This window comes from Mesocricetus auratus, unplaced genomic scaffold (genome assembly GCF_017639785.1).
Source record: "Mesocricetus auratus isolate SY011 unplaced genomic scaffold, BCM_Maur_2.0 Super-Scaffold_100011, whole genome shotgun sequence".
NCBI lineage: Eukaryota > Metazoa > Chordata > Mammalia > Rodentia > Cricetidae > Mesocricetus > Mesocricetus auratus.
This window is the reverse complement of record NW_024429195.1, coordinates 46,289,512-46,315,607: the sequence shown is the minus strand read 5'-3', so window position 1 is coordinate 46,315,607 and position 26,096 is coordinate 46,289,512. Positions and strand designations below refer to the sequence as shown.

At 36.4% G+C, this 26,096-nt stretch overlaps 1 long non-coding RNA gene across 4 annotated transcripts in view; it reads left to right on the top strand.

The window, feature by feature from the left end:
* Positions 1–26,096, top strand: part of LOC121143264 — a 47,225-nt gene that overhangs the window by 12,283 nt on the left and 8,846 nt on the right. Inside the window, exons 3-5 of one of the 4 annotated variants that reach the window (XR_005880458.1) lie at positions 23,588–23,706; positions 24,344–24,434; positions 25,476–25,665. This is a non-coding gene — a long non-coding RNA (uncharacterized LOC121143264). Of the gene's footprint in view, positions 1–23,587; positions 23,707–24,343; positions 24,435–25,454; positions 25,666–26,096 lie in introns of all 4 variants that reach the window. The other 3 variants (XR_005880459.1, XR_005880460.1, XR_005880461.1) reach the window with 3 other exon arrangements.

Below are 26,096 nucleotides of genomic sequence, written 5' to 3'. Positions count from 1 at the left end.
CAGAAGCACATGAGATCTTGTATCAAACATGGTAGCAGACAAGGACTGAAACCCAAGGTTGTCCTATAAAAACACTTGCAAGTCATGATAATACACACACACACACACACACACACACACACACACCACATACACACACACACTCACACACACACACATGAAAGATATTCTTTTTTTATAAAAGAAGTGGATGTTAGTAGATGTGGAAGAGGTCATAGTTGAAGTCTGATAATCAATTAAGAAAGAGGTGACATATTTTATGGACAAAACAGGAGTCTATTTAAGAAGAAAAAGGAACTCAATGGGGCGGCTAGAATAACTCAGAAAACATTCCCAAAGATCATATGGCTTTAGTATTAAATAGGCTAAAAAGAATCCAGATCTTATGTTAGTAAGATATATTCTGTGGTAGATATATAGCTTCAGAAGGTGGTGCGGGTGATTGTTAGGTGGTATTAAGACACTAGAAAAAGACTGTTGTCTGGAGATCACTTTATAGAATAATTCCTTTATCTTAACTTCAAACAAAAACACTTATGTGTTCCTATAAGAACACAAGCTGAGAAACTGCTTATTATTACATATAAATCTCTTCCCTCACTTATTAAGTTATATAATTTGAGTGAACATAGGTGTTTACAACAATACTCTTAAAACCTCTTTATTAAGTACCCTAGCCATCTCCCCACAATCTACAATGTAAAATGATTGCTCCAGGGATGTAGAAATTCTATACTATCACTGATCAAGAGTCATAAGTAGCTCTAAATATGGAAGCAAATGTGTATTTGTTTGGTCTATGAATCGATCTGGGATTTCTGTCTATAAATACTTAAATAGAGGCAAAAAGACTAGTAATGAAAATGCAAGAAAAATGAGCATATTTGTGACATATTTGTAGGAATTCTAATGGAAATTACTAAAGAACAAGTATAATCTGTGAGGGGAGAAAATTAAGAATAATGTCTAGGTTGGAAAAATGGAGAGTCCTAATGTTTTTGCTGGAGTGAAACAAACTGTAGAGTGAGAGCTAGAAAAGTTATGGGGATGAGATCCAGATGTACTAACTTTAAGAAATATTATACATCTCCAAGGTAATGCCACAGTAAGGCACCCAAGTACAGGATGAACCCCAGTTATGGATTTGAACATTGGACTAGTTATGATCATCAAATGAGCATATAGAGAAAATTGGGTCCATTGCTGAATATTATCTCATCAGAAATCTCTGATAAGGACACACAGACATTAAACCTACTCTAAATTTCTAATCTTCCCGAATTGGAGTTTTTCACTTGTATAATAGACAGACTCCAGATTCTAGGGTAGGAATTTCTAGGCTTACATTTGGAGACTCATATTCCCCCTTTATCTATTAATCCATTTTAATATGTGTTGCCTTGGTGAGTGCTGTTTTCTTGTCCCTCCAGGACCCGCTGCTTCAGCCCTAAATGGACACACAGAGACTTATATTAAGCATAAAACTGTTGTCCGATGGCTAGGGATTCTTATTGGCTATCTCTGTCTTAATTATTAACCCATAACTAGTAATCTATATAGTTCTACATGGCCTTATCTTATCAGAGCACTTCTGGCATGTCCTGTCTTCCCAGTATCTACATGGCGTCCTCTCTGCCTACCTTTCCCAGAATTCTCCTTGTCTCCCAGTCCTGCCTGTCTTCCTGCCTCCACTGGCTATTGGCCAAGCAGTATTTTATTCATCAACAAATAAGAGAAACATATATACAGAAGGACGTCCCCCACCAGGCTTCCTGATTTTACCTCACTTCTTACTCTTGGATTCCTGGTTTGTGAGTCACCCAGCTCTTTAGATGGCCTGTGCTTTGACAATGGTCCTGTTACTCTTGCCTACTCATTGAGCTCATTGCATACAGAAGCATTGCCTTCTGTGTTGAAACCCCATAAACCAGTCACTTACAGACTGACCATGAAGGGTTCGAAGAGCATCTCATAATAGCTCCTCCTGAAGATGTAGGGATGGTCTACATGGAACTGAAGCTGTCACCTTGTGATGACAGTGGCTGATGGGGGGGGCATCTCTCCCAGCCTCGGCACTACTGTTGTGGAAAGGATTTATAAATTTATGTTTGATATCCAGTGCTATGTTAAGAACCCCCCAAGTAAAAGGTATATTTCCGCAATATTAAAGAGAAAATAAATTTAGGGATTTATGAAGTAGATTTCATTACATAAAGTCATTCACAAAAATCTTATAAAACTTTGGAAATGTGAGTTTTATCATCCCTATCCATGATAACAATAACCCTCGGGGCTCACTAAGCAGAATGTGACAAGCAGTGATGCCCTCTTAATGGGATAGTTAAAATGTTGCTTTCTAGTAGTCAAGAGATAACACCCCATCAGTCTACCTGTACAGTAATCAATCTGATCCCCTTTTGTATGTCTTGGAGGAATGTGTGTGCTAGAAGGGTGAATCTCTTCTATGTACTTGTTTATTCATAGTCTATTTTACAAATTTATACAAAGTACATTAGTTCTACCCATATATCATTACCTCCTGTATGCTTCCTTTACTGTCTCTAACCCAAAATTTTTCTGCTCCATTCTGATCTTCCTCAAGATGCTTCTGGTCGTGATGCATCATGGCAGCAATTGTAACCCTAAGACACCTTCCAGCTTTGCATTTTCTAATTTCTTATTATTCATAATCCCTTGTGTTTTCCATATGCACATGGTTATGGGGTCATCCACTGGGGTACACATACTCTATCAGTGGTCCTATACCCCAAAATGAGTGTTTTAAGTCCAATCAAAAGGCCTTGATGAGGAGATTCTAGGCCCTGTGCAATGTGGGACCCACAGCTGTTTTGGTAAATGAATCATTTTTGTTATTGCTGGTGAAAGGTTTCATCTTTCTGATTTGGAATTTCATGTTTTTTTTATATCTCTAACTTTGAGGAAAGGTTGTCAAGGTTTATACTATGCAGGCAACTTTGGCTGGGCCAAATAAACCACCTATGTTGACCAGTATGTGAGACCATAATGTTTAGAGAGACTCAAAGCAGTAGGTGAAACATAATTATGAGATGAAGAGATGAGCAGCAGGAACCTGGGTATTATCAAGTTATGACCACAGTGACCAAATCATCCATGATAGACACGCGGTTACCCAGAAGTTCTAAAACACAGCTGGAGAAAATGTTATCTCAGGTTACTCAGGAAAGCAAATCAGGCTCTGCCTGGCAATGAGGGAGTGAGTGATTCTCTGAAAACACTCGCGTGAGGAGACTTAGGGTTACGTTATTTGAGAGTAATTAAAAGTAATGAGCTAAGACCCTCCTGAACATATTGAATCCTTAAGGAACATCTTAAGCAGAAATGTTTGGGACATTCCAGAAAAAAACAAAAGCGAGAAGCAATAGTAAATAAATAAGCTCATTTATTTTGTCCATTCATTTTCATTTCATGCCTTCTCTGCCATCACCCCCTAATGGGAGATGTCATTCTGAAATCTGTCTCTTATTGGTTGTTGAATAAAGCACTGTTGGACAATAGGGAAGCAAGATAGGTGGGACTAGGAGTCGAGGAGGATTCTGGGAAAGAGAAACACAAGGAGTCACAATGTAGCCTCCAAAGGAATAAAAAGTCCAGATCCTTTCTCCGGTAAGAGAAATACTTAGATTAATAATTATGGGGTAAATACTTAAGTCAGAGGTAGCTAGTAAGAAACCAAGCAAACAGCCAACAGCTTCATAAGTAATATAGCATCCTGTGTGTTATTTGGGGACTGCAACTGTGGCAGGGCCCAGGTGGACGGCGGGGAAGGGAAGGCTGCATTCTATAACCCCCATCTTGGTCTAGTGTGTATAGACACCTTACTTTGAAAAAAAAATCAAAATTATCTGGAAAATTTAGCCTACTATTTCTTTTCTCATTTAGTCATCTTAAAAACAGTTATAAAAATAAACACGGGTGGCTTGAAGGCAGCTGCATCACAGAAAATCCTAACAGTGTCGGTGACAACACCCAAAAGCTACATTATTATAGTACTCTGCATAACTGGAGGAAGCTGGACAAGTCAGAATCCTCTTTCCTAATCAGTCTTTATTTCTCTTATCACCTTGGAAAGGATCCTTGTGAATCATTAAAGTTTTCGGAACTTTGTGAGACTTGTAAGGTGTTTACTTACTTTGGTTTAATGAGCCATTATCCAGCATAGAACCTTTGAATTTGAAGAAAACTTTCATACGGTGGCCTTATGATAATGGAAATAGATTGTGGACATGCTGCTCTTTGATACCAGTACAAGTTTCAAATTTTCTCTTTCCTGAGATATCTTGGGGGTATTCATAAACCATCATCAAGTCTTCTATATGTGCTGGCATATATTTAATTGGCTTTAACATGTTTTACATTGTTTTGGGAGACTCATTCTCAAAGGTTTCTTTAGAATTCAGGGCACAAAACCAAAGCAGGTGTGTGAGGTGCCTTTTCACCAACGTGGAATTGTAGCATCACCTTTCCCTGTTGTCTTTAGTCCTGTCCTCTCCCTAAGCATACATGGGTAATTTAGAGCAAATGTGAAGTATAATGAACTATATTAAGTTGGGAACAACTTCATCAATTGAGTTTTCCCTCAAGTAAACTGCTATTACCTAGTTTCTCATATATTTTTAATTAAAAAAAATTTTGAGATTATAATAATATCATTTCCCCCTTCTCTTTCCTCCTCCCAAAATCCCCCATATCTCTTTGCTTTTGCTCTCTTTCAGATCCATGGCCTCTTTTTCTTTAATTGTTGTTGTTTGGTGGTGGTGGCGGTGGTGGCGGTGTGTGTGTGGGGGGGGTGTGGGTGTGTGTTTATAAATACATAGCTACAGGCTGCAGAGTTTATATAATGTTACTTGCATATGTGTGTCCTTAGGGCTGACCATATAGTACTCGATAAACAATTGGTATGTGCTTCCCTAGGGGAGACTATTTTCTCATTCTCAGCATTCCTCAGTTGCCTGTAGTTCTTTGTGTAGGGTTTAGGCCATTTGGTCTTTTCCGTGTCCACTTAGCATGTCTATCGTCCTTGTTCAGCACATGTTTAGGCAGCTGTCTCTTTTGGTGAGACACCACGGGTGTGGGGACTGACATTTCTAGGAGACATAACCTCATAGCAAACTTCCTGTTCCTCTGGCTCTTTCAGTTTTTCAACCACTCTTCCACAAACATCTCTGGCCCATTTTAAATGGGCTTCAAACCGAAGTCTTTTTCTATGACTCAAAGTTCTTAATTGTGAGAAGTAGAATCAAACTGTTCTGTTTATTCAGTGGAAGGGAACATATTAAAAGGGCATTAGACAGTTCTCAGTGTCTCTTGTAGAGACAGTGAACCAGGATTGACTGTACAGAAAAGAATACAGTGGGTTTTTTTTTTGTTTGTTTTGTTTTTAATCTGCATCTTCCTGCATCTGAATGAACTTTGATTGTTGTCACAAAAGATGTTTTCCAGAGTACAAAACTCTGTGTGAAAAGCAACTTTCTACCTTTTAACCCAATTTATAAGGTGTAGAATTTCCCAAACAATAATAAAGTTCAGTGACAGGTATCTTGACAGACAATGTTCTCTATTCAACTTTAAACATGTGATTTTTTTTCTGCAACATGTATGAATCATGATAGTTAATTTTCTATGTTAACTTGACTGGACTTGGGATGCCTATACAGGTACTGATACATTATTCTAGGCATATCAGCGTATATCCTAGAGGAGATCAGCATTGAATTTAGTATATCACTTGATGAAGTGTATACCCTTCATTAGTGTAGATGGGCATCTTCTCATCCACATAACAGAAGAAAAAGATAAATTCTCCATCTTTCTGAGCTTGAGAAACTGTTTTTGCCTGTCCCCAGAAAGGAGTTCTAAGCTTCCAGACTTTGAACTCCAGGCTGAAATGGTAGGACTCCTCTTCTCCCACCAGCGTTTCACACTTTGGTGTTCCACAGCTCCTGTAATTGATTGATCAACTTCCAGAATAAATTTATTCTCATATCCCATTGATTCTACCATTCTAGAGAAGCCCGACTAACACTGAGTCTTTCCTTTGTATTAGAATTATACATATATGTATGTTGTTTATTCTACAACATTATCCAATCATGGTAAGTTAAAGAAATAAATGTACTTGTAAAGCATGAATTTTTTAAATGAATAAATGAAGACAACAAAATAATGTCAATTTGAAAACGTCAAACAACTCCTGTTAATATCTTTAGACATTTGTTATATTCTAGACTCTTAAACTTTTGATAGGGTAAAGATTTTAATATGTGACAGTATAATATATCATCATGATTATTCAAAGTAGATTCAATACACTTCCATGTGAACAAAACAAAATTCCCCAACAAAACATGTTTTCAAACTCTACTTCTAGTCCACTGATATATGGTGTAGGGTAGGCTTCAGGGACATAAACTTTTAGAAATATGGGTGATTTTTCTCCATGATAATATCTGCACATTAAATACTAATTATCTAGTTGCTTAAGATCTTTTAGCAAAATTCTTTTCTAAATTGCTGCTATGATTAAAATCAGACATCTTTGTAACAGATGTACTTTTCCATTGAAAATAATCAAATGACAAAATTGGACCTATTTATTTATATATTTTTAACATTCAATCAAATTTAGCTTTTAAGTAGGCAGTAATTCCTTAAGTTGGTTCAGAATCAAATTGTTCTTGCTTCTACTCTTGTTTACAACCTTCTAAAATCATTTTTATTATGTTTTCATGTTCTATTGTTTCTGAGCAGATAACTTTATTACCTTTGTTGTCTTCACAGAGAGTGACAAACCATATACTGTCCTGAATCTTGTTTCCGTTGCTTGAGAAATACATCTTTTGGGGCGGGGGATGGAGAAATGGCTCAGTAATTCAGAGTGCTTAGAGGGTTCAGTTTCTAGTCCTCTTATGGCAGCTGAAAACTTCTGACCTCTCTGCCTTCTTAATACACAGGGTGCACATACATATACTCAGGAACACACATAGCATAAAATACATAAATATTACTAAATATCACATATGTGTATATGAGCATATATATTCAGAAGCTAGAAAGATGGTTCAGTCTTTCAGAGTACTGTCTGCTCTTCCAGAGGACCTTGGTTTGATGCCCAGCATCTACATGGAAGCTCATAATCATCTTTAACTCTAGTTCCAGGGGATCTGCCATCTTCTTCTGGCCTCTGTAAGCACCAAGTATACATGTGCTACATAGATATGCATTCATGCACAACTCATATGCACATAAAACAAAACTTAAAAATAGAATATATATCTATTAGATATATAAGTGTTACCACCATTTAATATTTTTAATTACCCTTTTAGTCTAAATCACTCCAAAGATATTTGGTAATATGTCACATTGTAGAATTTTTTTGAAACTTGCTCTTCTAAAAGTCTTGGGCAGAATACCATAGCTATCAAAGGAATGAACAAAAGGCACAGAGACAAAATGGATAATGGGAACAGGGCAGTAATAGAACAGCACCAGTGTAGACTCGAGTTAGTAAAGGAAAATTTCATGTTACATTGGTTTTTCTCTTTCAGGAGATTTGCGTATTCTTCTACTAAATATGAACCTTCTCTTAGTACCAACTTAATGCTAGATCCTGTTCCCTAAATATAATACTTTTGAATACTCATGGACAGTATAATATTTCAATACATACATTTACATCGTCTGTTGATCTGCTCAGGGTCACTACTGTATCTGTTATTTCAAACAATTGTCAGGCCTTTGTGTGGGGAGCATTGAAATACTCTCTTTACTAGGCACTTTGAAATGCAAGACTGTTGTCAACCACAGATACTCTGCTATGCCATAGAATATTGAACTTATTCCTCCTACCAAATGATTCCCCTGTACCTGCCAACCCTCCTCTCTTTTCATGTCCCATATCATCTTCCCAGACTTTGCTAACTGCAATTCTACTCTTTATATCTATGTCTGTCAGTTTCCACAAATAAACAAGAATATGCTCTGCTTGTCTTCCAAATCCTGTCAGATTTCATAACACCCGTTAGTTCCATCCATATTGTCACAGTGGCAGGGGTAGGTCTGTTATTACTCATGGAAGAACTGTATTACATCATGCATGAGTATATTATTTTTTTAATTTAGGCATCCACCTGTTAGTGGACAGTCCAGTTAATTCTTTATCTCAAATGTTCTGAATGTCTTTCAGTAAACACCAAAATATGGATATCTCTTCAATATGCTACTTCCATTTCCTTTGGACGCACCTGTGGTAGTATGGTGACTGCATCAAAGGACAATTGTGTTCCTGTTAATTTTGGAAATTCCACACAATTCTCCACAGCAGCTGCTTATTTCAGATTTTAACAGCAGAAGAAGGGAATGGAGTCAGTGGTTTTAGCAGTTTTTACTCTTGCTGATCTTTTTCATAGCATCCCTTCTAACTTGGGTGGAAGGTCTTATTTCTTTTGGTTTTGACTTAGATTTATTTAGTAATTAGTGGTCTTGAACACTTTCATGAGCCTTTTGGTTATCTATGTATCTTTTAAAAATATATATTCAGATAATTTGCCCATTTAATATTGTTAATCTTTAAGAGAAAGTGTGCGTGTGTGTGTGTGTGTGTGTGTGTGCGCGCGCGCGCCCGCGTACATGCGCACACATGTTCCATGGTGTGTGTGGGATGATCAAATGACAGCATTTGGGAATCAGTTCTCTTGTCACTCTGCTGAGGAAGTACCTCTGTTGTTTTTAATGCTATTTACTCTAGGCTAGCTGGTCTCAGAACTTCTGGATAATTCTTGGTCTTCATCTACCATTTCAACATAGAAATGCTGGGATTACAGATGGGTACTGCCACATCTGGCCTTTTTCACTTAGGGATCAACTCAGGTCATTATTCTTGAATTAAATTGCTCTGAATATAATTAGAGGTATGAACTGAGGTCTTCATTTCATGAAACACTATTAGGCTAAAAAACAAAATGAAAACAGGAAAAAATTTGAAAGTTCTATTTTAAAAATCAAAAATTTTCAAATGGCAATAACTTAAATTGCTTATACCAAAATAGCTCTTTGAACTATTTTGTTTTTTTCTCCTCTGATTCTATAAATAACTACATGCCACAATGTACATCATGTGGCTGGACTCTGATGAGGTCAGGGCCTTCTTATAGATGATGCCTTTTCCCCACATTCTCACATCCTTAACTAGACAAACAGCCCCCCTCTGGACTTCTTTTTATGAGGACACAAATCCTCAGAAGTTACATGCTTGCATAAAACCTCACAGCATCTTATGCACCATTTACTACTGTTTTCTTGCACAATTTATGTCACCTAAAGATTACTTTTAATATCTCATACAAATAAATGCTATGGGCATGGATATATACTATATTGTTAAAGAATGACAAAGAAAGACACCTGATAAAACTTAATGCAAATAAAAATTTTTGACTAATTTTGGTTTAGAATTGGTTGACCGCATGGATGTGGGGCCAGTAGAGATGGAAGGCTGAAAATGCAATTGCATTAATATTAATATTACAAATTTCTGATTTTTTATATTCCCTTTCTGCTTTTAACCTGGCAATTTCCGTAGACCATTCCTAGTTTCCTTTGTATGTTAGGATATAAAACCCTTCACTTTGATTCCTGTATATGTGACTTAACTATTTCCACTCATTCCACCATCAGAACTTCGCACATATTAAAAGGTGCATCTTATTGCTTTCCTCTTAACTTCTTTTTAATACATATTATATCTTGATTATATTCACTTCCTCTTTCCCCAGCTCTTCCCAAACCTAGATCCTCCTCCTCTCACACACACACAGATTGTGTCTTGTTGTTTTGTATATTAACTCATCATGAACAATATTCATTGCCTAATCTTGTTAGATGTTTGACACTGAGGTGAATTGTGGCCAACTTATCAAGGGATACACCGTTAAAAATAATTTATTTTCTCTCTCCCAATTTCTTGTACTGAGGGGTGGGACCTCATACCCACCTCCTCATTATATCTTGGTCTGATTTGAGTTTTCACAAGACTTGTGAAAGCTATCACAATCCCTATGTGTCCACATGTCCTTGTAGTCATCTATTTCCTCTGGGTCTTACGCTTTTTTCTGCCATCTCTTCCACAATGATCCCTGATGTTTGAGAGGTAGTGGCATGATATAGATGTTCCATTTAGGTTTGAGCACTCAACAGCATTTTATTCTTTGCACGTTGGCCAATTGCAGGTCTATGTGTTAATCTCCAAGTACTACTAATAAAAGCTTTTCTAATGAAGATTGAGAGATGCATTAATCTATGGATAAAACAGTAAATCATTATGAGTCAGTATAATTTTATATCCATTTAGGAGGGTAGTAGTAGACTGTCTTCTAGAAACTATGACTGATCTTGCTATAGATCCTTGACCAGATAGTGGTGCTAGATGTGGTTTTCATCATATGAAATAAAATGTATATCTTCCATAACTTTCATTCTTAAACAAAGTGCTACAGGAAGAGAATCTATGTCTCCTCCTCATTTAGATATTATACTTTACTTTCTTTAAAGCTATGTTATCTGATATTCAGCTACTTAGAATAAAATTACAGAAAATTGAAATTCAATTTCACAGTCACAGAAACTGCATTTTAAAGTGCTATGCTGAAGTATCATTTACATGTCTCAACATAAAACAGGATATCATATTTGACAGAATGAGAGCTGGGTCTCAAATATGGTTATTTAATTATTTTCTCAATGTCATTATCTCCGATGACTTTGAGGACTTATCTTTCCTTTGTCAATACCAAAATGAAGTATGATCAAAGCCACTTTTTTGAGTTTTGACTTTTTATTTTAGACAGGACAAATCTACATTTTAAAAATATAACTACTTAAAAGCACAATGATGCTGATGTAATGATGGTCCTTGGTTACCAACCTAAGAGAGGACAAGAAAATTGGTAAAGTGTACTCTGATGGTGCTTCCAGAATCAGTGGGTAGGTACCACACTGGGTATTGAAGATCTGTACTAGATGTAAATGACTCCACCACAAATCCTGGAGCCTGGATGGAACAAAAAGTAGAAGGAGACAGGGAGGGGCATTAGTGTGTAAAAGGCTTGGTGTACTAATATATGAATCTGATTTCCCACAGTTACACACATGAAAGCCATGCACAACAGTAAGTGCTTGTAACCACAGTCTGGGAGGTGTGGCAGGGAGGTGGGGAGAGGGGGATCCCAAGGGACTCTTTGGCCTTCTAGTCTAGCCAAGTTCAGTGAGAGACCCAACCTCAAAAATGAAGAAGAAGAAGAAGAAGAAGAAGAAGAAGAAGAAGAAGAAGAAGAAGAAGAAGAAGAAGAAGAAGAAGAAGAAGAAGAAGAAGAAGAAGAAATAAATGAAGGTGCATAGAATTGGCATACAATGATGTCAGGTGAACCCCTCTGGTCTCCAAATTCACGGGTCACAATATTCATGCACATACACATACCCAGAGAGAGAATGAGGAGAAAAGAAGGGAGGGACGGAGACAGAGGGAGGAGGGAGGGAGAGAGAGAGAGAGAGAGAGAGAGAGAGAGAGAGAGAGAGAGAGAGAGAGAGAGAGAAATTTATGAAAATTTCCTTCAGATTGAATCATTGCTTCCTGGAGGGAGAAGGAAGGATCATGAAGCACGAAGCAAACAAACTTAAGAATCTAGGAAAATTGGAGTTTGCAGGATTTACATAAGCCCTCAGAAAAAGAAACATTAACCCTTTATATAAACGGTAAGCAGATTCCAGGAAGAGGAGAATGACAAACCTATCTGCCTGCCAGTCATGAAGGAAGCTCCAAGGATGCAGCTTTTATGAGTCCTCTATCATTCTGGGGCCGACTTTTCATCTACCTGTGCAAGCCAACCTAGCAAACGTTCATTCTATTGATTCTGGTCCTCCAGAGAACCTTTATTAATGAGTTTGGAAAAATGTTCTGAAATAGTTGTAAACCATCCCAACCAAGTCAATATTGCTCCAGAGAAAAAGGACAAGGCAATAGAAAATCACTTGCATCTCAAATATCAGTGTGTCCTTGTTTTTTTATATTGTGGTTATCACAGACTTGATTTTGTGTAAAATTATAACAAATGCATTTTCCAAATATGATTGTGATATTCAGAAATTATGTGAGCACAGATATCAAAGCCATTTATCTTTTTAAAACTCCCATTTACCAGGGAATACTGTCTGCATAATGGAAACCATCACTCCATAATTTTTCCATGTTTAAAATAGGGATTATTTGTCAAATACTGGAGGAAGTAGGAGTGAATATTTTCTTCTCTGCTCATTACTGCTATAAATACATACAGAGGCAAAAATGTTTCTTTTTCTGTGGCCTAAAATCACAATTACCTTCTTTAAAACTGGGTTTCTTTTCATATTAAAACATAGTAATTGTTCATATTATAGAATCAATGGGGCATAGAGTATGTCACAACAGGGAAGTTGTCATATTTTTTATCAACTCCAACATCTAGCACATTTTTTGTTAGAAACCTTAGCAGTCCTCTCTATTAGTTATTCTAAATACTGAATTGAAGGATGTTAACCATAGTTGATTTTCCCTATCCAGTTTCATTTCTGTCTATGAGCCAACCTCTTTCTAGCCCCTTGTTCCACATGTTCCCAAGGCTCTGATGATCACTGCCTTACTCTTCACCTTTACAACACTACTCTCGCAGCTTATTCTGTAGCTCTAGCAACTCAACAACTGTTCTCTCTCCCATTCCTGACTTCGTATTACCATTCCTTCACTCTGGATCTCTAGGGTAGCCTTGCTGGATCTTACAGCCCTACTCTCAGCTACTTTATATATAAGGCACCCTGTAAGTCTCACTCTCTCCAACTTCAAACTTACTTTTTTCTGTTAAAATGTAGCTGTATTGCCTATAGCTTTTCAGTTGGGGTCTTTGCACTCAGCTTTTTATGTAAGTTCTGTGGATACCAAATCCAGTTCTCGCACTCATATGGCAAGTGCGTTATGAACTGAGCCACCTCCATAGCTCCTGTGCAAAATGTTTAACTATGAAATATTTTACAACCATCCTGAGCATTCTTCTTAAAACAAACATGACAGTACAGCCTGTCTTCACTTGGAATGTCAGATTGAAATTTAAGGTCCTTCTTGGGGAAGACTCAGTGGTGTAAATCTTCCATGCATTTTTCTCCATTTCTCTCCTAAATCCTCTCTCGCTCACTTTGCTCTGACTACACTGATTTTCTCTTTACAAACCTTGCCAACCTTAGTGTCTTTGATATCTATTATCAATTTTTATAATACATTTCCCACCAACATGCAATACTATAGAGTATTATGTATTAATTTATTGTCTGAATATTTAAGAAACCTATGGGGCATGTCCAAAAAGGAATGGACCTCTTCTTTTATCATTTATGATGTAAACAGAAGCCATCCTTTTAAGGTCAGGATTTCCATCCTTATCAAAGTATTCAACTTCCCCTAAAAAAAGGGTTTATTGTACAAAACAGGACAATGTGGATTTTTGTTGTGGAATATTTAATTACGTAACAATGTGCTACATTTGTTTATGCTGTGGTATATTACTTTACCTGTGTAAAGGTGTGTTGCATTTGTATATGCTGCATTTGTTTAATGATGTAAGGGATGTGTGCCTAATTGTGTAAAGATGTGTTGCATTTGTTTCACCTTGCATGCCTAAGGTTTAATAAGAAGGTGAATGGCCAATAGCTAGGAAGAAGAGGGATAGGAGAGACTGGGAAGACAGAACAAATAGAAGGATGAGAGAAGATGGAGGAGGCGAGAACAGGGAGAAAGAGTGGGACTTGCCTGGGCCCAGGCAGCCAGGCAGCTGCCAGGTAGACACACATGGGAGATGCAGGAAATGTAAGACATACAGAAAGAAAAGGTTAAATGCCCAGAGGCAAAAGGTAGATAAAGAGAAGCAGGTTAATTAGAGTTAAAAGAGCTAGCCAGAATGAGCCTAGCGTTCATAACTAATAAGTCTCCATGTCAAGAATGGGAGCTGGTTGGTGGCCTAAGAGAAAGCCTGATACAGATGTTTGCATTTCACAGATTGTAAATAAAACAGATTCCATGGTAACGTCAGTGATTAAGAAGGGTAGGGACTAAAGATTGTCTTGGCTCAGAACCATATGGAGAAAACCTCTAGAACACAACCTATTCAGAAAAAAAGTGACAAGAGCAAGCCCAATAATGCCTGAAATATTAAGTGATAAGGTGAGATTAGCTCAGGGGAAAGGGATAGAAAGGGAGTCATTCAGTCTTTGAAGTATCATCCAGAGATGAGCCCACTAGAATGAAGTTTAGAAAAGCAGTCCCTTACATCATCATATAGGGGATCCTGGCAAGAGGTAAGTATCCAGTATTTCCAGACTTTAAGTCTTTTGGTATAATTTGCATTTCAGTTGACATGTGTGAACTTCAACAGCTGGAACAAGGGATGAAAATTAGTTATTTTTTTCCTTAAGGAAAACATAGACAATTTCTTAGGGAGAATATAGATGCCCACAAAGGGTATGGCTCACTGAATATGATGACTACTGTCAGAAGCCCTTCCTCTATGCATTTACCTAAGCAGTATCTACATTCATACCCTTTGTGAACATATATGTGGCTACAGGAAGGCAAAAGTAACTTCATACCCTGCTGTTTTGTATTTATTTATTATGTGAGTAAGGAGGTGGAATTTTACATCAATAAGGCAATGTGCTGATTTTTTTTTTGCCTAACTTTCTTTGGTTAAAATGAACCTTGATATTAGCAATATTAGCATTTTCCTTTTACCTTAGCTTATTAGAAAATATGGTGATTGTCTATTTCTTACATTATAGGTAAAAACACAGATACAATCTGACCCCCACCGTTCACTCATTAAAGAATAATTTAGTCCCATCTTTCATAGATACGAGCTACCTCTACTACTACTTCTGTTAGCTACAACATTTTTGACCATTTGACACAAATCCACATCTAACCACCCAACCCCAAAATGAAGAGGAAAGAAGACTCAGTGTGCTTGAATTTTGTTCTACAAATCCTCATTTTGACCACAGCCATATTTAAGTTCTATTAAGAACAAATTTCTGATCAAGAGGATGAAATATCTGGTCTGGGTTGAGACCTAACATTCCATGTCAGCATTGTCAATGAATGACCTGAACAAGGTACCACTCCTTGGAAGGCAGACTCACCTTTAAGCCACACTAAAGAGATGGGTGGAATAATTATCCTTTTAATGAGATAGTGTACTTGTTTTCTTTCCAAAGTTCCTGCCTTCTACACAGGCAACAGCATGATAAAGGCAGGGTGGTGATGGCTGTGTGATTTACTAATGTGTAGACAAAAATACAATTATAAATTGTTCTCACTTGTAACAGTCTTTTAAACCCAACTGCAATCACCACTCAGAGCCACCATTTTTATTCATGGTGGCAGCCATCAAACTGAAGAACACAAATTGTACATCAGTATTTCTGAACAATACCTAAGTATTCTGTGTCCATCTTGGTCAAATAGAAGTCTAACTTGTTCTTGCTTCAATTGACACCCTTATCTTCCAGTCATAGTCCTATCCCCATCCACAGAAAGGGTCTTCTCAGTTTAAAATTACCTCTTAAAGTTAGTATCCATATTTCTTCAGTTGTATGGAGATTTTATTTACAGAATATCATGAGTGTAGTATATTCAAGATTTTCATTCTTGCTGCCATGGTGTCCAGAGGAAGATAGTGTATTCTGGTAAGGTTTTGGACCATTAGATAAAGAATTTGTAAACTTCAAGACTTACTGGCTACCTGCTCAATACATTACCTCCCTCAAGAAAGAGCATTGGATTGACTGAGGTTATCTTGATCACTGAACAAAGATAACTCTGAAGTGTTTCTTAGACAAGTTAAAGATTAGAAATAATGCTAAGAATCTGAGTGTCCTTTAGGGCACCTGGTGCCAAGCTGGTCAATATTGCTTAGGCATAATTACTGTTTGACAGTTTCCTATTGCACAGTCTTGAGTTTATGTAAGTGATAGGATAGAAAATGTCCATGCCTTCAACTTATGCTTGGATTCCATTAAAATGAAGATAGTATATACATGTTTTCATTTTTATGATATGAAGGCAGAGTGCATTTGCATGTGACTGTGACATGTTCTTGGGGATAGAACCACCAATGACTCTACTTCTCTTCAGCAAGATCCTTGAATTTTATAGATGCTAATATGAACATATCTTAGGAACTCATGTGTACCTTTTAAATTATTAGTCCTGTGTAAACAATCAAAGGACATACTCAGAAGAGGCCTTTTCATCAGCATATTTTAATTATATGTGGCAATTGGATTCACTATGACATTTCCATTCATGTATACATTTTTTTGCTGTATCCATACCCATTACCCTCTCTTCTTCCCATCTAACTCATCCTCTTCTTCTTATCCAGTCCTTCGTCTATCTTTGAATCTTTTTACTTGGATCCAATTAGTTCACTGCTGTAAGTCTACAAGTACTATAACAATGTCATGTGGAAGACAGCACCCCTTAACTTTTGTCACCTTCTTTGTGCTCTTTGATTATTTCTCCCCATTTCTGACATTACCTGATTCTTGGAGGAGCTTCCATAGATGCCACCCTTATGGCTGAACATTCAAGTATAATTTATTTGCAAACACATTAACCAGTTATTAAGACCTACTGCAAAAAAGAAATGTCTCTGACCAAGGCTGAGAGTAGCTCAGGTTCGTGGGTATAAACATAAATATCTGTAAATCCAGCTCCTCAAGATGATATGCCCATGCAGAGAAACAACAGAATTTTCCTCAGTAAAGCACATGACCACCAGAGCCATGGAATTTTGGCCAGGTTTATATGACCAGACACTAATCCTCCTCTGTGGATTAGTCCTCATTTCTAATCAGGAAGGGCTGAGTCACTCTCCACAGCACTCAAGCAGCAGTATGCCAGAAAGCACATCACGCTTGGCTAGTGTAACACACCGGATCTACACCTAGGTAAGTTTGTTGTTGACTTTTCCCCCTCATTAGCCTTCACAACACTGTGAAAACTAGCCAACAAGCTTCATTTACCTCTTCCTGCAACCAAAGTATGTGGCGTCTTCAAAAAGTATTAGTCTCACTTTTTAGTGCTGATGAGAAACCAAAAGCAACATCCTGTATGGTTTGTGGACCTCCACAGCTCCTAACCAAGAATTCAGAATGAGGGAGCCCACTGTTAGTACATGATCATTTAGTAGCTTCTTGCCTGTAGGATCCAGCTTTCTCCACTCAGGCAGGAGGCTTCTGTTCAAACTCTTACTTTCCTTTACATTTTTTGTTTTTAACTAGCTTATAAAGTAGCAGACTTCCTTATGTATTTTTTTCTTCATCACTAGTTTAAGTAGAGACTTTACCCATCCCTCTTCTCCCTTATTGCCCCGCCCAGTCCTCCTCACTTAAACCTGTAGGAGGAAGAAAAAGGGAGTCACAGAACAAATTTTTCAGTTTGAATGTGAAACAGTCATTTGAGTATGAACACTGTTACTGAAAGATTTTATGCACTAAGGAAAAGGTTATACTGTCTAGAGACTTGATTTATTCTTCACTGTGCTTTTTCTCTATTTTCAATATGACAGCCATTTAGTGAATTTTTTTCAAATTCTATTTACACACCCAAAGATGTGAATGACAACATATATATTAAAATATGGTGTCCGAGTGAGGCTTGCATTTTCTAAGGTCAGAATACTAATTCTGACATTTACAAGTCTTGGATTCATAGTGAGTATGCATTATCTATCAGATATGCCTCAGTCTCCATATTTTTAAAATGTAGGTACCAGTAGTAGACTGAATCAACCCTTGCTTGCCTTGTAGTAAGTATTCAGAAATTGTTCTTATTATCCCCTTCATCTAAGGTATCATACACACAAAACTATAAGGAAAAGAAATCAGAGCTGTTCTTATAAACTGGGAATTTGGCAGATTAGAAGTATAGCCTATAATACAAAGGACACTTTCATTTTGATATTCCCATTATACAACTGCTTATTATTCTGATGTTATTAATGGAAAAGCATGCCTGTGGGTGTGTTCTTTTCAGATGTGAATCGCTCTGTGCCTGTGGAATGTGACAATGTGGTATTCTACAAAACATTAGCATGATGCTTAATTCTAGTCCAGTGACTAAGTGATGCTTTCTTGGGGCTGGCTATCTCCCGTAGCGCATCTTTGGAGTGAAGATGTGTGAATGGTTCTGAAACTCCTACAGTGTGATAAACACCAGGAGTGGACTAGTTCAACATCTTGGTGTTTCGATTTCTTGATAAATCAATCTCCAGACTCATCTCATTCACCGAGTGAGGCTACTTACCTGTTCAAAGTACATCGCTTTTGTCCTCCAGTTTTCATATTGGCTTCCTGTCAGGGTTCCCATTGATTTTAAAGTTTTATCGTGGACATTTAAAGCACTTAATGGCCTGATACCTTCTTATATTAATGATTTGCTTATCCCCACAGGACAAGAATAAATTTTGAGATCTTCTTCTGCTAGCAGGATGTCAGTCTTAAATGTCACCTTGAGAATTAGAGTGAAAGGGCTTTTTGCTTTCTGTTCATTTATTTTTGAGATCAGATAAGACACCAAAAAAAATGGCATGTATCTTCTAAAGGTCAGCAGGGCACATAGGGACATATGATATATCAAGACCTTTGGTTTATCAAATTAATGCATCTTCTCAAATTCTCAAATAATATTTGCAACATACCAAATTAAATTATCAAGTCTCCCAGAGACGCTATGTTGAAAAACTAAATCTATGAAATCTAGAAATTATCAAAATGGCATTTGATATCTTATAACCTTAGAAAATAAATGTTAATTGTTAGAGTAAACTAATAAACATAAAATTCAGTTAGTAATTAAAGTAGTGGCTTTAATGGTCTGGAACACAAGCTCTATTGTATGGACTAAAAGGACATGTTTCCTTTTCCTCTCTTCTATGACAAACAAAATTATAATATAATTCTTAAGGTCAGTTTCTCACAGTGTTATTTTTATATTTTTCAATATTTATGGCAAACTTTATGTGTGGAGATCAATGATAACATATCATTAATCATAGGTAGGTCTTTTGGGATTTAATATTTAATTATGAAAACTGGTTTAGATTGCTTGGTTAATGATATATGGTTAATGCCCAAAGTAGTCTGGTTGTTTGAGAAGGAATTAAGTGCTTTAAAGAATTAAAGTATAATATAGGAATAAATTTGTTGTTATCTAGGCTACTCTATTAAAAAAAACTTTAGTTCGTGATACAAACATATCTATTTTGTATGTTCCTACTCTATCTATCATGTATCTATCTATCTATCTATCCAGTATCCACCTACCTACCATTCATTGATCCATTCACCAATCCATCCCAACTATGTATAGGTTACTTTATTTCAGTCTTACATATCGTACTGACAAATTAACATTTTACTCAAAGAATGGATTATACAGAAAATCTAATGCAAATAATATAAGATAAAGGAAGTATTTTCAAAACGTTGAGTGCTGAAAAAGTGACTGGTAAGCCTAATTTTACTGCATTTTATTTCCTAAATGAATTTGTCATCTGTGAAAACGAACAAAGGGAATTCAGGAACTCTTTCCCATTCTATCATCTTTCCCATATTTTCATCCTCTAGCTGCACAATGGGATTTCTTCTTGTTCATATAAAAAATGGGAAACTCTTCAAGGTCTATGATATGATAAAAATCAAACAAAATCTTGTTTCTAGGCTATTGCATCTGTGAGTTTTTAAGACTATTTTTGTGTCATATGCATGTGCATTTGGTCATGTGCATGCGTGCACATATGTGTATGTATGTGCATGTGGGTGCTGAAGGTTTATGTTGGGTGTCTTTGTCACATTCTATATTTTTTTACTGTCAAATTTGTTCTTGGATGTTTATATACATACATATGATGAATTCTGATTGTTCCTGCCTTCAAGTATCTACCTCCTTCTCCTACCAACTGCCTATTCTCCTTCCAAGTCTTTTTATTATATTTACATGTTTTTGTTTTGATTAGAATATCTGGCCAGTGAGCTCCAGGGATACTCTTGTCTCTACTTCCCAGAACTAGGATTAATGAATTCATAACAAAAAATGCAAGCTCCCTAATCTGCATGTAATTCATGTAAATCTGGTTACATGGACACCACATTGATATGGCTTTTAGGAGAGTGAATAGAAGCAAGAAGAAAGCCATGTTCCCCCTCTAGTTTTCTCCTGTTGACAGAGAACACAGGTAGAAACCTTGTAAGCTGCTGAATAACTTGTTCTTTTAATTCCCTCCTGGGTGGTGGTGGGTGTCTGATTTTTCTTGGTGGGTATTTGGGATCCAAATTCAGGTCCTCCTGACTGAACCACCTCTACAATCTCTAGGTCACTGGCAACTAGTCAAAGCATATAAGACCGATGAAAGATTAAAAAAATCATATTATGAAATGTTTTGTTTATTCTAGGGATATAATTTATTTATTCTAAAGACATTATTTCTTGATTATCTTCCCATTAGAAAAAAATCTCATTTGCTGCCTAAGTGATAAAAAAGAAATATTAATAACCTTATTAAATTAATAATCTAAGGAAAAGAGAAAATACATTAAAATATAAGAAATACCACTTTTAATTCTACTTCCACAAAAAGTAAAGTTACAGGAATGCATGACAAGGCAAGGTTCCTAATCAGTATGCAGTTCCTATAAACTTGATCTAAGAATACCATATTTTAGAAGAGAAAATATAAAAAAGAAAGACTTTTTAAAATAAACATTTTCAGCACTAACTAGCTCATTCCTTTGACTCTCCAAGGAATCTTTTGAGGAACAAATTCCCTACACTTGATGGTACTAGAGATTTACAGCATAAGGAATACTGTGGGTTCCTTGATAAAATCCTATATTGCTTTTCTTTTTTCTGGACAAGTAATGAGGAAATACTTTTAGAAGAAGTGCCTAGTTCTTGTTGATGATGTTTTTTTCACATTGGAGTCCTTAGGGTTTCAGCGATGTTTTCCTGAAAACCAGGAAATTGAAAGTTTTATTATAACAACATTATTGAAGGTTTAATTAGTAGACATTAAACTATGTATACTTAAAGAGTATATATTTTAACACATGTATAGCTGTCAGGTCATTATCACAAAAATAAACATAATTCTTCTTGAAAGTGATACAGGTTAAAATGATACACCATAGGTATTGATTCTCAACTCCCGCATATCAGATGTTTATATCACAATTCATAACAGTAAAATTACAGTTATAAAGTAGCAATGAAAATAACTTTATGATTGGGAATCACTACAACATAAGGAACTGTACTGAAGTGTCACTGCATTAGGGAGGTTGAGAAACACTGGTTTTAGACTTTTAATTCATTTTTGCTGATATTAATATTTCTTAATTTTTTGATAAAAAATTTTATGTGTGTTATGAAATCTATATCCATCTGTTGGTAATGCTTTGGATGCTTCCTGTTGGAGGCTATTAAAATATAAGCATTTATGAACTCTTGTAAACGGTTCTTCCATTTCCTGTGTGTGTATATGTAAGACTGAGGTAGTGGTGCCATGTGGTAGATATATGTTTGAACATTTTATGAAAGCTGTCATGTCTATTGAGTTTTGTTTTATGCCATAAAAATTCTTCTTCCTTGGTAAATATTTTAATGTACTTTCAATTTTTCTTGGGTGGACCATTGAATAAACACCAAGTGGGGAAACTTGCTTGAAAATGATATTCAGGTTTTCTATATTCTTACTGATCTTTGTGAATACTTAGTCTAACAATAATTAAGATAATAGATTGATATTTTCTACAGTAATTATGGATATGTCACATTGAAAACACACCCAGGAAGCAGGAGGTTCTGAACCTATAACCCTGCTTAGTCCCCTTTCTCACATAACAGTGCAAGCCATCAGCCAAGCTGTAGTGCTTCTTACAATGGACCAGTCTTACACCTCAGTTAAAACAATCAACATAATCTCCCACAGGATTCACAGAGATCTGTCTCTAGTGTCATTCTAGATTCTGTCAGGTTAGTAACATTAAACATCACTCTTAGCTGTAGTGTAGTGACGTCTTCATATATATGGTTAGCAAATATTTAGATGAACTAATCTTTATTAATTGGTTAATTTATACCATTTATATTTAATATGATTGAGATACAATGACTTTAAGTCAGATAGATATGTGGCCATTTTCTTAATTCTATTTTTGGTGTGGTTTTTCTTTCCTGTTGTTTTAGATTGGAAGCTGTTGATAAATTTAATATTGTATAGTATCCTTTCACTGGTTGCTTCTGTGTTATCACAAACACCTATCTGCTTTTGTTAGGCATTTGGTCAAGGGTTAGCTCTTGTTCTAACAAGCTCCACCATTCTCTAAATGGCCAGTTTAGAATAATCGGACTCTATAGTTTGTATTTTAGGGTTTATAGTTCTATATCTCTAAGCTTTTTTTTTCCTCCTATTCTGTCTGTTGTTTCCACTGTTTCTGAGCATGTGGTAAGAGGAGTGATAAGGATGCTGCCCTTCATGCAGTCAGGAAGCAGAGAAGCAATGTGGCCAGACACATTGTATGTGTTTTGAATGCAGGTCAACAGTTATCTACCCCCTCCTAGCCACCCAACTGAACATGAATTCATCAGTGATAAAGTTACCATCCTCATTGTCCAACCATCACTCACAAGCCCATTAACTGGCAGCTAAGCCTTTTGCATAAGAAGCTTAAAGATACCAACAAGTGTAGCATGTATTCTGGAAACTTGACTGCTTTAGATTTCATTTTCTCTTGCTCTCATTATTGCTATATGTATGGGAACTTTACTTTTCAACTAGACACAGTGGGTGCTGTAAATATTTAGGGCCTAATGGAAGACAGAACTGTTCTATTTTCACCAATTTCTGTTTTTTTTTTCTATTATGTTGTTACTTATTGAGGATAAGAATATGCACTTCTTTTGCATTTCCATCAAAAGCTTCATAAAAACAATAGGGGATTCTGAATGAGAATTAATCTGGAGAAGGCATGTTGGCAAGCAAAGGAAGATACACCTCACCATCTTCTTCGATGAACACTTTCACTGAAACATGTGTTTTCCATCTTTTTAAATTTCACACATAAAATTCTTCTTTTCCTTCTGTTTTAATTTCTGGCACTTCATAGTTAGTAAATGTGTATAAGATTTCTCAGTGATTCAAACATTTATCAACATTTGTCTGAACCTTGTCTTTTCTATGAAGTGCCCATAAGAGATCTGCTCCTAGATATTCCACAGCAAGTGAAAATATTTTGAATTCTTTGCTAATCCAGAGATAGAGTTCAGTTTCACAATGCAAAATTTGATTTTTCTCCCTCTAGGCAGAGCAGTAACAAAGGACAGAAGCATATCACTAGATGGATGACTTAGAGTCTCAATAAAAACAGATTGTATTTTCTGATAACTTGTATATTTCAATATTGCTTTAAGACAAGGAACGTAGAGGATACCCTACGTTGTGTGAGAAACCCTAACCTCCTGAGAATCATCTAAGGCTGATGTCATTTCTCAGAATGCTGGCTCAAGAATCACATCAGGGAGAGAGACTGGTGAGTTGTGGGAGGTCAGGGGTGGGGGGGCTGTGGTGTGGGGAAATGGGAGGTGGGGTGTGGGGGGTGGGTTCTTCATGAGATCTGTGAAGATCAATTTAATATTGTTCATGAGGTATCAGAATAATTTACTATTTTTAAGGACAATTCAATGGTATTAGTCATGGTCAAAAACTGGCCAAGGCATTTCAAGGAACTCTTGATTAAGGTGATCTTGAAGAAAGGAATAGTTGCTTGTTGGAACTTGAAAGAGAAAGGGTATTTTGAACCTACAATACTTTAATTGATGATTTATTATAATTTTGTATAAATGCCTACAATGAATTTTGAACATTTTTGCTACTTATTCCTCCAATAACTCTTCCCATATTTACCCTCCCCACGCTCATAACATCATGTTATCACTTGGTTCTCATAACCCACCGAGTCTAAATCGCACAACCAACATATCCATGGGTGTGGGGCTATCCACTAAGTATGGTGGACCTATTAAGGAGCCACACATCCTTAAAGAAAACTGACTATCATGCTTGCCTCAGAAGCCATCAAGTGTCAACAACTCCTTATTCAGAGGTGGGGGCTCAGGAAGCCTTTGTCTCTTCTATGCTAGAATGCTGACTATCTTACTCTGGTGCAGGTTTTATGCAGGTAACAGCCTCTGTGAGTTCATGAATAAAATAGTTCAGTCATGCCCAGAAGGCATGGTTCCGTTTCTCAGTCTCACCAAGGTGAGTACACTATAGATGTGTGGAAAACACTGGGTGCTTCAGGATCTGATATTATTTTCAGCTTGACTTTTCAAGTTTTCTAATTTACCCAACAGAAAATGCACCTCACTATCAGTAATAGGAGCCAGAACCTGACACAGTCTCTCACAGCCCAACTATTTCTTTCCTGACATTTCAAGAGCCAAAGACAGTGAGTCTTTGAACTATCTCCGTTATAAATGTGAAACTCAGAACACAATTTCCACAGATCCAGAGGAAAATTTGTTTACACAAGATGTTGGCAGGGATATAAATTTCATCTTCAGTGTTTAAGGAACTGAATTTAAATTCATCAAAGCAAATGTTACACATTTAAATATTTTAATCACTATTAAAGCATTTCATGGCATAAGAAAAAATCAGCAAACGTGGAAGGAACTCAGGCATGCTACTAGCCTGTGTAAGGTACTAGAGGCTATTCCATGTAGATTTTTATGGGGCTTATGCTTTGGACATTTTTGTAACTGGAAATTCAACTTTATTTTTCACATTTTTGTTTTTAAAAGACAACTAAATGGCTCTTACATGAGAAGCCACTGGAGTTGAAATGTTTAATATCAACCACTTACAAGTAGCATTGTATATGGTAAAAGATTTATCAAGAGATGTTTAGGACTTTCTTAAATTTTTAAAAGTTACATAAAGTCTTTTGTTTACAACACTTTTTCATTGTTTTATTCCTGATCATTTCATCTCTCATGGCTGCTGCTCTCTATAGAAAAGCCTCCTTAAAGAATGCCCTTAATAAAATGTAAGCCCGCATGTCACACCAATGAATAATAGTGGATTTTCTTCCTGAAAACTCATTATTTCTGAAGTGCATCTACATTTATAATATCACGTCTCATTGGTATATGGAGTTCCTTGCCAAATACAAAAGCACGCACAGGTGTAAGAGCTGAGATTTATGTGCAGCTTATAGCATGGTCTGATGCACAGTGCCTTGGGGTAAGGAACTGCTCTTATATCTTCTAATTCCAGCATTAAATTTATTTCATAAAGCATCCTGAATAATCCTACAATCCAGAAGAAAATAAATGCACCCTTTGAGGAAACAGTCTCATTTATCACTGTTGACTTCTACAATTTGACAAATATGTGGAGTTTGGGACTGAAAACACCACATTCCAAAGTGGATTATGTTGAGACCCTGGTCTTCAAAGTGGCATTAACAGAACACCTGCTTTGGTTGGTAGGTTTGATCAAAATGTAAATTTCTGGGGTCATTGCAGAAGTTTAATCAGAGATCAGTGGTGGAGGCCTTGCACTTTATGTTTTGATTAAGCTCTCTGGATAAAGACAGGACATGAAACACCTCCTCTGATTTATTTTTACCTCACACAACATTTTAGCCTAAAAGTTGGAATATATGTGATTTTCGTATGAAGATGCTAGAAAATTGTGCTATAGATTGTATCTTGGATATTTAGAATTGCAAGCTCACATTCACAAGGAATGTCTGTATTCCTTACACTTTAGACATGATATCCAATGCAATGCTAACCATAATCTCACAGGAGTAGATATTTATTTTATAGACATGGTCAGAGGTGTTAAACAACTTGACCAAAATTAGGCAGGAATTAACCACAAAATTAAAAGTTAAGTCAAGTTTCTTCAAAC